Raw genomic sequence first — 16,127 nt, forward strand, 5'->3', positions numbered from 1 at the left:
GTAATCGCCAGAACTGGAACGATAGATGATATATAGATGATAGATATATAAGTAAAATATTGGCATGGATTCAAACACTGATCCGTTGATTGTGAGGCATATCCCTTGCCTCTTGGCTATTCCACCGAGTTAGAGAATGGATGATAAATGTGATACTGCTTCTAGGTATCTGTTGGAATGGGTTTGTTGACACTTTCCGGTGCCAATTACGGTGTACATGGTGCGTGTGATAATTGTTGGAAAAAGATGCAACAGAATGAAATTACGTTCGGAATTGGATACGTCGCCAGAAATTACGCGCCTGGATATTACAAAATTATTTGCTGTGTACAGTGCGTGAGGGAGCAACCAGTCGCACAAAAATTTTACGCAGTCATTTTACACGCGAAAGAGAATTGAAAAAGTTTGTTCGGAGTTATTACGATTAAATTTTAATTTTCCCATACAACGTTGACCCATCCTTCTGCATTATTACACCTCAGGAATCTGAAATGGTGTGATTGGATGATATCGTCTTAGTTTTGTCAAGATATCTATCGCTTGCTTTAATTTTCTCTCTTTTGAATTCCAACAAAGCACCCAACGCTAGTTTTGGAATACTACCGGTAGTTTCTTATGTGGTCTGAGACTATTTTCTTGCTTATCGTTCATCAGGTTATCAGAAAATCCGCGATTTGACGTGTCGCTTGCATGGGGTTGGTTCGCTTTTATATTTGGCCACTTCCAGCGGAACACTCGGAACCGGTTTCGGAACACCATCGGTTGTTCCAAATATGGTCTGAAACTATTTTCTTGCTAACCGTTCATCAGGTTACCTAAGGAGCCGCGATTTGATGTGTCGCATGCATGTGTTTGGTTCACTTAAATACTTGGCGGTGGAGCGGGCCTGGTTTGATGGTTAGAACACAAGACTATCATGCCAAGGGCCTGGGATCGAATCCCAATCCCGACATATTCACAAAACATAGGTTCTTCCTTCGGAAGGGAAGGGTCCCGAGATGAACTAGCTTCGAGTTAAAAATCTCGTTAATAAAGACAAAAAAAAATTTGGCCATTTCCGGAAGGAACCCGGAACCGGTTCCGGAACACCACCGGTTGTCTCAAATATGGTCTAAAACTATTTTTACTAACCATTCATCAGGTCGCCTAAGGAGCCGCGATTTGAAGTGTCGCATGCATGGGTTCGGTTCACTTTTATATTTGGCCACATCTGGCGGGACATACGGAACCGGTTCCGGAACACTTCCGGTAGAATCTTAGGTTGTCTGAGACTATTTTCTTGCTTATCATTCATCAAGTCATTGAAAAAGCCGCGACTTGATGTGTCGCATGCCTGGGTTTGCTTCACTGTTATATTAGGCCACTTCCGGCGGGACCTCCGGAACCGATTTTGAAACACCGGTAGTTTGTCATGTGAACTGAGACCATTTTCTTGCTAACCGTTCATCAGGTTATCACAAAGGGCGCGATTTGACGTGTCGCTTGCATGGATTTGTTTCATTTTTATATTTGTCCACTTCCGGAGGGACGCCCGGAACCGGTTCAGGAACACTACCGGTTCAGATATGATCTGAGACTATTTTCCTGTTAACCGTTCATCAGGTTATTGAAAAAGCTGCGATTTGATGAGTCGCATGCATGGGTTTGGTTCACTTTTATATTTGGCCACTTCTGGTGGGACCTTCGGAACCAGTTCCGGAACATTACCGGTACAGATATGGTCCAAGAATATTTTCTTGCTTACCGTTCATCATATTATTGAAAATGCCGTGGTTTGCTGTGTCGCATGCGTGGGTTTGTTGCATTTCCATAGCTAGCCCCTTCCTGGGGTACCGATCCGGAACGCCTAAATGGCCATAATTCCGGAACGGCTGGACCGATCCGAACCATTTTCAATAGCAAACAATGGGACCAGATTCCGCGTCGAATGAACCGTCGGTCATTAAATCGGTTGAGATTTACTGCCGAAAAGTGACGTGAGTTTGTTTGTACACATACACACACACATACACACACACATACACACACACAGACATCACCTCAATTCGTCGAGCCGAGTTGATTGGTATATGTGACTCGAATTTCCGGGCCTCCTATCAAAAAGTCATTTTTGGAGTGAACATATAGCCTTTCCAGTACACTTAGTGTACGAGAAAGGCAAAAAGAACATAGCAAAAACGATTCACCGTACACACGTTTAAAATTCATATAACAGAAATGTGTGAGGGTTATGCAAAATTGGTCAAATTTCATGGCAATCTTCGAGTGTGCAACCCTAATAGAAAAATATGATACAACGTGCTTAACAATGTTGTAATGTTGATCATACAGGGAATGATACAATCATTCACCCTATCAGCAGTGCATAATACATTTTTATTAGGTAAGTTATTAACAGATTTTAAATCAGCTCGTGCGCGTGTATTTTGCATAGTTTTGACATGGCAATCTCGTACCTGAAATTTAAGGGAACGTTCACAAATTACGTCCAACGTTTGGGGGGAAGAAGAGGCAAGAGTGACAGCAGCGCGGCGTCATGGTCGCGATTTTTTCCGCAGTCTTAGTTCGCAGGTTCCTCGGTACCCGTTACGCAATTTATTTTTAGTCCTTTACTGTCAGATGTGTGTAACATGCTAAACATAATTTACACAAAAGGTAATTTACACGGAAAAAAATACACGATAATGAATATTATTGGGTACCGGACTGGACACAGAAAATTTAATGGTTTACTTTGGTACATCGAGGTCTTGAAATAAGTCTATGGTGACAGTGTAGCATGACAGAAGAGGAAGGGAAGTCTAGAAATCCCGAAAAACGATGGACGTAATATATGAATATTCCCTTAACAGTAATGTTATTGTAAGAACAGTTTTGAAATCAATATGAATATTACCAATCGCTAAAACAATTTAACGCCAGCTTATTCTTCTTCTTCTTCTTATTGGCGTGACGTCCTCACTCAAACAAAGCCTGCTTCTCAGCTTATAGTGTTCTCTCTGAGCACTTCCATAGTTATTAACTGTGGGCTTCGTCTGTCAATGACCATTTTAAATCTGTATATTTATCATGTGGCAGGCACGAACATACTCTATGGCCAAGGATATCAAGGAAATTTCCTTTAGGAAATGTTCCTGGACCAACCGGGAACCGAACCCATTACCCTTAGCATGGTCATACTGATTACCCACGTTAATCAGCTATAGGCTATAGGGGCCATGAATCGGCTTATTGGTTACTTTATTAATGCAAATTTTACAGCAGCTAATTATCGTTACCTATTTATGATATTTATTTCAACAGGTATGATCGAGGTTAAGCAACGACAAACGGCCAAGTTTTTGAAAGAAAAAATCTTGGAACTTCTTCAATCTTACGGAGTCACCATTAAGCAGCTGCTGGCGGTAACTTGTGATAATGGTGCCAATATGGTGGCGGCAGTTAAACAACTGCAAAAACAATATGTAGTGGAACATCCGTCGCTTGAGTCATATGATGACGTAGCTGAAGATGTTGATGAGGCTGGGGAAAGATTAATCGAAGACCTCATGGAAGAGCTACAAAAGTCAGTTAGCCTTGTGAGGTGCGCCGTCCACACAATGCAGTTGGCGGTAACTGACGTTGTGAAGGCCACGGATGCTAACATCAAGGAGATTACAACAATCGCAAAAAGCACTAGAAAAATAGCATACAAGGCGATGTTTGATTATAACAAAGTGTCGGTCCCACCCTTGTACTCAAGAACTCGATGGAATGGAGTTTACAAGATGTTGAACTACTTCAAGCAACACGAAGAATTCTACAAAGACATCGGAAGGCAATATCCAGAGCTGGGTAAGTCTTAAATAAAATAAACATCATGGAGAGTATGGCTATAAAGTCGGAATACGTTATACACTATGGGAGGCATGTTTATAGCGGCACGTTCCTTAATGGAACGTTCCCTAGTGACGCCATAACGCAAGCTAACAGTGTACTTTTCAAAATTCAACAGGATTTGTTGAAAGATAATTTTGTTGTTCCAATTTGTTGAAAGACAACAGAAAATTACGATGGCACCGTGTATAACACATTCTAACTGTATGTTTACACATTTCCTATTTTAAATAAAATATAGGGATGACGACAAATACTAGTTTTAAACTAGAATATTCACTCGGGCCAACGTACGTCGCCCAGTTTATGCGAGCCAAAACGTTCAAAGTTTTACGTCTTTTTGTCTTTTTAACTGAAATTAAAAAATAAACTAGTAATCCAAATGGCAATAACTTAATTATTTGCGGTATCTCTTCATATTATTTGCAGATCTTACAAACCATTGGAATTACATCAACGAGTATGTTTCGGCTTTTGAGCCAGTTTTTGTATGCACAAACAAAATGCAGGCAAAACATGTTTCGCTGAGCGATTTTTATGTTCACTGGTTAAACGCTGTTATGCAGGTTGGTTTGCTCCAGGACAATAGCATAGCGAAAACTTTGGTAACGGCCCTAACCCAACGACTGGAACCCCTTAAAAGCAATATGGCGTTCAAAGCATCGTTACTGGTAGATCCTCGGTTCAACTATTTAAACGCAAAGACGCTCTTGCCGGAGGAGAAAGAACAAACGCGGGTAAGATTGTTGAATACATCAATAAAATTAGTTTTAATATAATCTCAACTTCATACATTTCGCTACAGTCCTATATGCTTGCTACATGGGAGAGAATAAAACAACTCGACCCAGAGATTTCGAATGAAGGACAAGGAGCCGCTCAGCAGCCGAGACAAACCAACCAATTTGACGCATTCCTCACCAACTTGTTCGGAGGGCTTCCACCTACCAAGGATCAACAAACAAAATTATTAAATCAACAACTGAATGCTCTGGACCTGGAGGCACACCAGAGCTTTTCTTTTGACGTATTCGAGTATTGGAAAAACCGTCAAAAGACACATCCTGAGCTTTCAAAGTTAGCGTTGGTATTCCAGTCTGTGCCATCCAACCAAATTAACGTTGAACGATGCTTCAGTGGAATGGCGCTTACACTCACGGAACGAAGGACCAAGATAACCGATGAAGCATTGGAAAATATTCTGTTGATCAAACTGAACAGCGATCTGATTGATGAGATCGTTCCAGAAAATAGTTTTGAATGAGAAAGAAACTATTGAAGTTCGTTGATTGTTCTGTTACGTTGTTACATTTGAGCCGAGTCTGTTATTTTTTCTCAAATCGGAACACTCCGCAGAATTCCAATGTTACTAAGATTACTAACTTACAGAAATTCTTAGATTTACTCGGTTAGAACATAACTGCTTTTTTAAACGTGGATCGTTTTAATTCATTTTCATTTAATTTTGTTTTTTAAGCCCAAACCATAAATCATTTAGTATGGATTTTGATTTTTTTTAACTCATTTATATTTACTATCCGTGTTATGTTTTTTTTTATTACTTCGAGTCTGAATTTCATATCATCTTGAAACAGCATGTTTCAAACTGTAAATAATTCCTTTTAACTTCTATTTTATGTCGAAACTTTTATTGATGCTTTTGTTGAATTTAAATAAATGTTGTTCTTGTTAAATTGATTTCAATTCCTTCTTATTATACATTATAAAAAGTTCATTGAAGCTCCTCACTTTTTTAATATCAATGATTGTTACTTTTCCTTCGAAATTTATGTATTAGAGGTTTTCTTAGTGTTCTCTATTTCTATAGTTCAGGTCTTGTTTTGTATTGATTCGCAATTGATACGTGTAATGCTCTTTATTTCTGAGTCAAATATTACCACAAGTATGATGTTACACAGTATTGTTGGAACAGTTTTTCTAAGCTATCTTAAGTCAAGGCAATTATCCAAGTGCAAAACTCATTCCCAGATAATTGCATTGCGATGCAAATACGAATAGTCTATAGACTATTATAATGTTACTAAATATAAATTTGCTCTTTAGAAAAGTTGGGCGCGATATTCCTGTTACCCCTTTTATCTGGACTCCGAACACCACAAACTTATCAACTTGAATTAAGCGTGTTCTAAATCATCGAATTTTGGCGATCTTCTTGATTCCTTTCTTCTTGTTACTTGTTTGCATAATGCATTGTACTGAATGTGTCAGTCGTCAGTCCTGTCATTATGTCTGTATATTATCATTCACGATCCAGTGCACGAGTTCATTAGGTTTAGGTACGAGCGGCGCCGTGTTTACAGAAAATGAACTCGTTTCTGTGCCCACCTAGATAACAAGGCACCGCTGAAAAGTCAAACGAGTTAACACGTGCATTGTTCCATTTCAATTGCATTATTTTTGCTTCGTTCGAACGGAGAAACTTATTACGCTTTGTTATTCAAAAAGATTAATGCACAGCTTGGATAAATAAGTAAATACGTTGAGTACAAAATCATATTTGGCGAGTATCGGACACTTTATAGTTTAAGATAGGAGCAGTTGATCTGGATTTGGAACGTAAAAAGAACCGCATGCAAAATCAAGCAATTCGAATATCGGAGATTCCATCCCACATTGGCTTACAGGTACAGTAACGGATGTAGGGTTGATGCTAGTAGTGGACCTATGGGAAAAAACAAAATAGTGCTAATATCAACTAATTCCAGGAAATCTCCACCGGCAGAACTTATATTACATTCCCACACAGCAGTTCCTGGCAATTTAATGAATGTAAACATCCAAATAGGTTCCTAATAAGCAAATCAAAAAGGGTCCACTATAGGCAATGTCGGCAGCGAGGCGGATATCATGAAAATTAAATGATAGGGTCCCCTACAGACAACGCGAAATGTGCAAGTAATCCTATTATAGGTATATGATCAGTGATTGGATATATGTAGTAGGGTATTCGTTCCGTGATTCGTTCCCTTCTTAAGCATGTGGCTTTCATTTTCATCTTACGAAAAAAGGATTGAAGCGCTGTTTGTTTTGTTTCTTATTGTTGTATTTTTTGTTAGAAGTGAGCACCCATGAAAACAAAAAGAACGGAATCAATCAGTGCCGTAATTGCTTGTTTTCGAATAGGATGAATAAGGGAGCGTGAGATTGCTGATGGCACACATACCCTATAAGCTTATAAAATATCTATAACCAATCATGACAATAGGCAATTCGAAGGTAATTGTAAATGCGTAGTTTACTGGAATAATCCATTGGTGTTATGTTTTATGTGCTTAATATGAAGAAGGGTCATTAAACTTGTTATTAAATTGTGACAATCCATTTAGGATAACTTTGCTAAAAAGCTACAAGAGTAAACCTCGGTTCCTAAGGGGTCCACTACTAGCATCAGACCCTATGTAAGCAATACTAATAAGATTTTCAACAAATGTACAGTGCTCTAATAAGAAATGAAATGCATAACCAAAGTACATCCGTAACCCCAGCTTTTATGCAGAGTTTAAAAAATGAAACAAATACCTACATGGGAAAGCAACTGCTTTGCAACTTTTGCATAAAGGGGTGAATCGGGTTTTGTACCATTTTGGCAGGTGTATCTATTTTGGGCACTTGCCGCTGTAACTAAGTCAATTTAAAACGGATTGATTTGAAATTTTGTATAGAGTTAGGCACGTACAGTATCTTTTCTTTTCCTACCAAACTAAAATATACACAAGTTTAAGATTGGCTAGTAAAAAAACATGACGCTGAGAACAACATTGTCGAAAATATCAATACTTTTCGCTATGGAAATTTCCTTGACTTCCTTGGACATAAAGTACCTTCGTGCCTGAGAGGGGACGTTACGCTAAGAAGGATCTTCAATGAACTTCTAAAACCTGGTATGTTATTCAAAAGTATTGAGAGAATCACCCTTTGTTTATCCATTGAACAAATAAGTATTAGAAGGATGTTTGGGTATTTGTTGTGGGTGGTATCGTGGAAAACATTCCGACCAATCAAAAACCTGTCCGTAACCCATAGTTTGACAAACACTGACAATTGTACATTTTGAACAGATCTATATACAGTTATTGCCCGTGTAGCTGCCGGCGTAGAATGGCACTACGGACCCACCTGTTCGGAGGGTAAAAGACGCCCAAATAGGGAACCATAATAAAAGGTATCAGGCGACCAGTGCTGAATGAATGGTTGAGGAGTACGGAGTTGAGGGTATGGAGCCCGTAGCGTGGGTAGATCACCTTTTCGTGTTGCGTTACGGAGAATGATCTATCAAACCAAATCCTAGACCTAACTGTTTCAATCTTGTGGAACACAATATTTCGTAATAAAAGGAAAATAAGTTGGTCCTTATTACATTTCACACCTTGTTAAAAGTGATAGGTCTCAGTTCTGGCTTGAACGAGACGGGTCTTGAAACAAGTAAAAATGGATTAGTATTCCTAATCTTTTATTCGGAGCGTGTTAAAAGCGGAACCTATCAATCAGAATCCTTCCTTGTGATTAAGTTAAACATGGCTATTGTAACAAAACCGAATACTTTATAACTTCTCAATAGTGATAAAGTAATACTTTCTCTTCTCTGTGGTAATACGTCATGCACTATAATACGAAGGACATGGGATATACCACAATAGATCAAATATTGGTCGTAGTGGTTTATGTCTCGAACAGTGACAAAAGAACGTTATATTTGATATATATGGTTGTTGTATGTATGTAGGGCCCATATAGCCGAGGCGGTAAACGCACGGGTATTCAGCATGACCATGCTGAGGGTGACGAGTTCGATTCCCGGTCGGTCGAGGATCTTTTCGTAAAGGAAATTTCCTTGACTTCCTTGGGCATAGAGTATCTTCGTGCCTGCCACACGATATGTGCATGCAAAATGGTCATTGGCAGAGGAAGCTCTCAGTTAATAACTTTGGAAGTGCTCATAGAACACTAAGCTGAGAAGCAGGCTATAGCAGGTATAGTCAACATGAATCATGCATAAATCAATACATGCTGGATGCTGATCACCATAAAGTGCGGTCTTGGTTGTTCATCAAAACGCTTGCCAATTACAATACCGTATCGATTTGATTGGTGCAGCTATGAGGAAAAAATGTCATGACTTTTTTTGACGTAAACTACGTCTTACGGGAAGTACTGGGTGTAAAATGAAAATCTAAAATTTTGCGACCGTCACGAAAAATTGATAGGTTTTGAGCGCTAATAACTCAGCCGTTTCACGACCGATTTTCAAAATTTTTGCACCGATAGATCAGAAATTTATCTACGCATTGAAATAATTATAGCTAACTATTGATTTTCAACAGCAAACTATTGAAAATTTGGGAAAAGTGAACCCATGTTTTATCCAGCCAATCACATGCGAGCACAAGTTTGCGATTTTTCGTCGAGCATCAGCCAGTATAAAAGATTACTGCTTCTTCCCATCTTCCTCCATTCTGCATCGACCCCTCGAGGGGAACGCATCGGAGGAGAACAGCCCAGAGTTCGCATTTTCGCTGCTCAGTATACTTCCACATGCCGAGCACGGTGGTTGCCGACGGTCGCGCGTCGTCGTGCCTGGCCTGACGCGGTACAAGTGGTGCTGCTAACCAGTCCAGAGGGGAACGCATCGGAGGGGAGCAGCCACAGCCAAGTTCCTCCGTTTGCATTTTCGCTCAGTGAGCCGAGCGCGGTGGTAGCTGTCTTCGTGTTGGAGTGCGCGGCAGCACGAGTGGACCTGACGACCACATCAGATTTCGAGTTGGAGCACAGAGCAGTTTATCCGTTTGCATGTTCCTTCAGTATTCTGTGTGACATGCGGAGCGCGGTGGCTGTCGACGGTTGTGCGTCGTCGTGCGCGGCGTGCGGTGGTAAAATTGGATCAGCCAGCCGGATGAGAACTTTTCATCGTCGGATGGAATTGATATAAATTAAAACAGCCCTTCTGAGGGCTATAAAACTGTCCCACAAGAGCGAACGGATAATTTTCCAGGTCACGGTTTCAAGTGAAATTACTATGAGAAAGCTGTTATAAATGGAAAGAACAAAATCAGCAAAATTTGTACGATTTGATTGAAAATTTGTTCAATTTCTTCAACTTAGAAAAATGGTTACTATGATGAAGAAAATGAGGATTGTTTAGCAGTGTTGCCAAATTTGAATAAGTATGTATCCTTTTAAAATCTGAAATACTTAACCATGTTATGAAATTATTATTTTTAAATATTAAACTTTTAATCAATCTAGTCTAACAATTTGCAAAAGTATGATTTGCATATTAGAATGAATTTGATGAACATTAATCAAACAAATATTGCAAAGAAATCCTATGGCATCACTGATTCTTACCCCTCTCTCATCGAACCAACCACGTTCGAGAGGGGAAAACGAACCGCCTTGCCGTATAAAAGCAAACTGCTTCTTCCCATTTTCTCGTATTCTTTGCTAACTCTTTGACGGGAACGCATCAGCGGAGCGCTCACTTCACTTTCTTCAGTATGCTTTGGCAAACCGATCACGCAAAAACGGCTACGCTCAAAAATGTGTTCGGCCTGCACATTTTTAGTAAACATCCATGCCGCACATGACTGTGTTCGAAACACACATTTTTTTAAAATTGCTCGTACGCTCATATGAGCATGTATTTTGCAATAATTTCGACAAGGCAACCTCACTGGGTTTATAAACCACCTTCAAATACCGAAAAATATTGATATTTTGCAAAAATGTGAGCGTGCGAGCAATTTAAAAAAATGTGTGTTTCCAACACAGTCCCTGTGCGGCATGGGCGCTACTCAAAAATGAGAGCTTTTATTTTAGAGAGATCGCGATGGTCGAAGGCGGTTGCGTGCGAGTGAATTCGCTTTCGCATCGTCACGTTTTGCACAGCATCGCCTCGCAAACCCACCATCGGAGTCAACGCCACCGTCGCCGCTTGCGTCGCCGTTCTGGATTTCGCAATCGTAACTACCGAATTTCACCTTTAGTCAGCAATTAAATTTAAACAGCCCTTATGAGGGCTACAATTCTATATTTTCTGCAAGAGTTGATTCCGAATTAAGTGAAGACATGCAAATGCCGACATTTTAAAACCATCTACTACGCAAGTGCGGTAAAATTGCATAGAATGGGGTATTTAAACTACCACGGCAGTGGAAATCTAAAATTTTCCGACAATCACGAAATTATGTCAGATTTTGCACGTTAATAACTCAGCCATCATTAGTATTATTTCCAAATATTTCATATTAACCGATTGGAAATGTATGTACCATTTATGTCAAATAATCAAAACTATTCATTTTCAACAGCAAACTATTGAAAAATAAGCCGATGTTTTATCAAGCCGTTTGCGTTTTCCACAAGGTTTTCCATTAGTTTTATTAGTTTGGCAAGCCAAGCGCGATGGTTGTCGGCGGTTGCGCTCGCCTTCACATCGTCGTGCGCAGCGCCAGCCGATTCAAACTGGCACACGGCAAAGCTTACACGGCGCGGCAGCAGCGACGTCTTTCTTTCGCCCAGAGGTTTTCTCAACATCGCCATCGCGAATTCATCAGCGAAGTTAACGCCACCGTTGCCATTCTGGATTTATATGACATAACCACCGAGTTTCATCTATACTAGCAATAATAGAACGATTGTTGTAAGAAATGTAAACAGTCCTTCTTAGGGCCTCGGAAATGTTCCTCCACAAGAATGCACCGAATAATTTTCTAAGGAAGACGAAGCGCCGGGTCACAAATGTGTCAAAATCGGCACAGTCTCAAAGCCGGAGTAGTGGAAATGTAATTGCTTCTTGTAGCATCCATGATACATTCCATATAGGGTAGCGAACCACTTGGGCAGCGGCCAGTATTTTGGGCACTCTTCGCTATAACTATGTCAATTGCAAAACAATTGACTTGAAATTTTGTTCACGGCTAGATACTATACGTATCTCATCGCGTTCCAAAAATTGTGTCAATTGGTTCAAAATTGGCTGAGTTATAGCAAAAAAGTGCCCAAAATAGGACCCCTGCCGAGATGGTTCCACTTCCCTAAATTTACAAAAACGAGTTGCTGCAAGTTGATCGGAAATTTTCAATAATTTTCCTAAACTTAGAGAAATTGCAAGTTTAATGAGGAAATGAAGATTATTTCTCAACCAAATTTCAATGTGTATTATGTCTGCAAAAATCAAAAATCTCTGTGCCCATTTTTGCTGCAAAATCTGGAAGAAAGCTACGATTTATAGAAATTCTTTGATAAATAATAAAATATAGGCAATTCCAGTCCTTAAATTAGCAAAAGCTTAATGATTTGCATTTTTGATTGATCTGTTTGATTGCAAAGAAAGCTGAATGGCATTACTGATTCTTACCCCTCTCTCATCAAACTATTCTTCTTCTATCTATCAAACCAATTCTTCTTCTTCTTCTTCTTCTTCTTCTTCTTCTTCTGGATGTCCTGGGACAAAGCCTCGTCGCTGTTCTGACTTTTGCTGCCAGAACAATGTAATTTGTTGAACTCACGTGCAATAATTTGATTAAATTCTGGTTCGAACAGCCCTTTCAAGGGCTTTATCAATTTTCTGAAATAGTAAACGGTAGATTTTCCGATAAAGTTACGCTGGTTACATAATTGTCAAAACTGCCGAATTTTGAAACCTACTACTAAACAAAATGCAATATCACTGTGCGGAAATAAAACCATGTCTTTACGCCTGGCCGTGTCTCTAAATCTAGCGAGTGCACTTTGTTCTTACGCTACCACCAACGCAGCGTATAGTTCTAAAGCACGTATATGGCAACCAAAATTCCACCTAATGCATCTGTCAGGAGCGAATATCTATCGTGTATCCACAATGGAATGCTTTGTGGATACACAAATGTTTACATACAAGATGTTGGATTCTTAAGAATGACGGCCTCGCATCCTGGTGTTATAAAGAGCTTTCCACCGGCTTCGCTTAGGCTTCAAACTGTGAATAACTGACACTGTGGAAGATTGCAAGTGGTAGCCGATACGCGTATCTGTCAATGAATAAGCAAAATAAGGCGGAATTAAAAGGTACAAAACTTATTACACTCATTTGAAGAGAGTATTCTGCTTAGAGAAAAGCCGGTACAAGTTAAAACCACAGACAAACAGACGTATCACTAGGAACAAATTGTGATAAAAGTCATCGTCACGAAAACATAATCGCCCAATGCTAACCAAGTTATGTTATGCAAACCACTCAGTAGGTGGCGGTATTGAGCAAACGTCAAACAGGAATAACAACGATACGAGTGCCGTGATCGAGTGATTTGCGAACTACAAAATATTTGAACTAACCGTTAAAAATGGTAACAATGAAAACTGAATAGAGAGAGACGTCTGTTTGTCTGTGTTAAAACTATGTTATAGGGTATATGTACCATTCCTTGGCCTAATTTGCAAGCCGCATTGACAATTTTGACCATAACTCATGAATTAATAGCACTAGAAATAATATGTTGACCCTATTACACACTCTAGGTAATGCATGTTTCTCCAATTGGAAGTAAACTAACGTAAATATTCAAGAATTTACTTTATAAAGTTGAAAAGACTCGATGCGATGGTATGCAACGTTGGTCTATGGTACAAAAATTGGCCTATTAGTGGATACAACGTTGGCCTATTGCTTGCCATGCACTAGAACCACTTATTATCTCATTTTTCCAATATTTCTACTGAAGTATTTTCTCTGTTTGTTCACCAATCTTACTTGTACATTACATTTTGGAGCCAAATTTTCAAAAAACTGTAAATAAATTACTTAAACTTTAGTTCTTCCTTGATGTATTAACGAAAACAACGCAACCCTATTATTGTGTTATATTTTTACAGTCACCGTACACAAAATCTTTCTTCCTGTTCGTTCTTTCTGGTTTTTACGCAAGCAATGTTGTTGACGTCACTTTATCGGTGTTGTTGACGTCACTTTACTGATGGGCCAAGATTTGGGTACATAGTGAAAAAACCGGATTAATCCACCTAGTGGTGATAGTGCCTTTCTCGTCGAATATGTACTCATGATCTTTCCGTCGACGTAAGCATCCTGAATCCTGTGAATAATTTATTTATAAAGATCCAAGCCATCATCGAGTTACTGATGGCACATATTTCCGGTGTTATGTTCAATGTATAGGCAGAACTGAAAAATATCAGACCTCTTAGTTGACTGCGTGACCACCTTTACTATTACTGGAATACCATCAATACCAAGATAATAACAAGCTTAAATATAATTTATTTCACAACCAAAAATCACTTTACAGTCTTCGATAAATTTTTTCCTGCACACTTCAGGCTATATTTTATTATAATTGGTTACTAGATTCAAAAAATTTGACAAAAAATTTAAGACGCAAAAGGGGATTGAAAAACTTTGCTCGAGGTTGATGCGATTAAATTTCAATTTTCTCATGAAACCCCCATTCTACTGTATATTTACACCTCAGGAATATGAGAAGATGTGATTTGATGAGCCTGCATCAGTTTTGTCAAGATTTTGTTCTCTTACACATATTTATCGCTTGCATTGATTATTTTCACTGTTTTTACCACTTCCTTTGAGATAGCCGGAACCGGTTCCAAGACTATACCGATTGTCTCAAATATGGTCTAAGACTAGTCTCTTGCTAACTGTTGAACAGGTTTTCTCAAAAGCCGAAAATTGATGTGCATGCATGGATTTGATTCAATTTACATTTTGGTCATTCTGCCGAGACATACAAAACGGGTTCTTCCGGTAGTCTCAAATGTGATCTGAGACTATTTTTTTGTAAACCGTTTATCAGGTTATCGAAAAAGCCGTGGTTTGATATGCGCATGCATGGGTTTTGCTCTTATATGCATTTGACCACTTCCTGCAAGACACCCGGAACCGGTTCCGGAATACTACTGGTTGTCTCTGCTGGCTATTTTCCTGCTTACTGTTCACCAGGTTATCAAAAAAGTCGCTATTTGATGTGTCGCATGCATGGGTTTGGTCAAGGGTTTGGTTCACTTTAATATTGGACCACTTCCGGCGGGACATCCGGAGCCGGTTCCGGAACACAACCGGTAGTCTCTGCTGTGATTAAAAGCTATTTTCCTGCTTACCGTTCTTCAGGTTATCGAAAAAGCTGCTATTTAATGTGTCGCATGCATAGGTTTGGTTCCCATCTACATTTGACCACTTCCGGCGGGACACACGGAACCGGTTCCGGAATACTACTGGTTTTCCTAAATATAGTCTGATTCCATTTTATTGCTAACCGTTCATCAGGTTATCTATAGAGACGCGATTTGATGTGTCGCATGCATGGGTTTGGTTCAATTTTATATTTGGCCACTTTCGGCGGGGCACCCGGAACCGGTTCCGGAACACTACCAGTAGTCTCTGCTTCATTTATTTATTTCGTCAAACATACCGTAGACTACATTTTCACTTAACTATATCACTTAATAACTATATTCTATTATATCTCAAAGATCTAAAATATTTTCTCAAATTTGTTCTAGACATGGTCAAACTAATAGATGCACAGTGCTGATTATAAAGGTTCATCATTCGATTCAAAGGACCAAATTTTGCATAATCTGTTCTATGTTTGTTTAGAGCAAATATATTACGACCTCTCAATAGTCTAGCAGGAGCATAGAAATTTATACATGATAGTAAGTTGGCGGAGTCGATGCGTTGAGATATTAAATCATTTATAAACGAAACCATGGCAAATTCGCGACGCTCCTTCAAAGTTTGAATATCTATAAGCATGCATCTAGCTTCATATGAAGGCAGTGGAAATGTTGACCAACCTAACTTGCGTAAGGCATATAGGAGGAACTGCTTTTGTATTGATTCGATTCGATCCTCATGTGTTACCATGTAGGGAGACCATACTATGCTACAGTATTCTAGAACTGATCTTACATAAGCGACGTACAATGTTTTTATCGTGTATGGGTCCTGAAAGTTGTAGCTAAAACGCTTAATGAAGCTTAACATATTAGTTGCTTTATGAGTGATAGCGTTATAATGATCGGTGAAAGTTAATTTAGAATCTAAGATAACACCTAAATCTCTAATTCTATTGCACTTTTCAACTTCTTGGTTTCCTAAAGATACAATTATTGGTGGTGTACTATGTTTTCTGCTGTACGTAATTGAATTACATTTTTTCACGTTTAACTGCAGCAGGCTTTTACTACACCATTGGTCAAATATCCGTATTTCTCTCAAA

The 16,127-nt window shown here is 39.2% G+C and overlaps 1 pseudogene; it reads left to right on the forward strand.

Annotated features, from left to right (window-relative positions):
* The first annotated feature begins 1,793 nt into the window (after positions 1 to 1,793).
* On the forward strand, positions 1,794 to 5,109 carry LOC115263054 (uncharacterized; annotated as a pseudogene).
* Positions 5,110 to 16,127: the final 11,018 nt, after the last annotated feature.

The sequence above is a fragment of the Aedes albopictus genome, chromosome 1 (genome assembly GCF_035046485.1).
Source record: "Aedes albopictus strain Foshan chromosome 1, AalbF5, whole genome shotgun sequence".
Classification (NCBI taxonomy): Eukaryota; Metazoa; Arthropoda; class Insecta; order Diptera; family Culicidae; genus Aedes; species Aedes albopictus.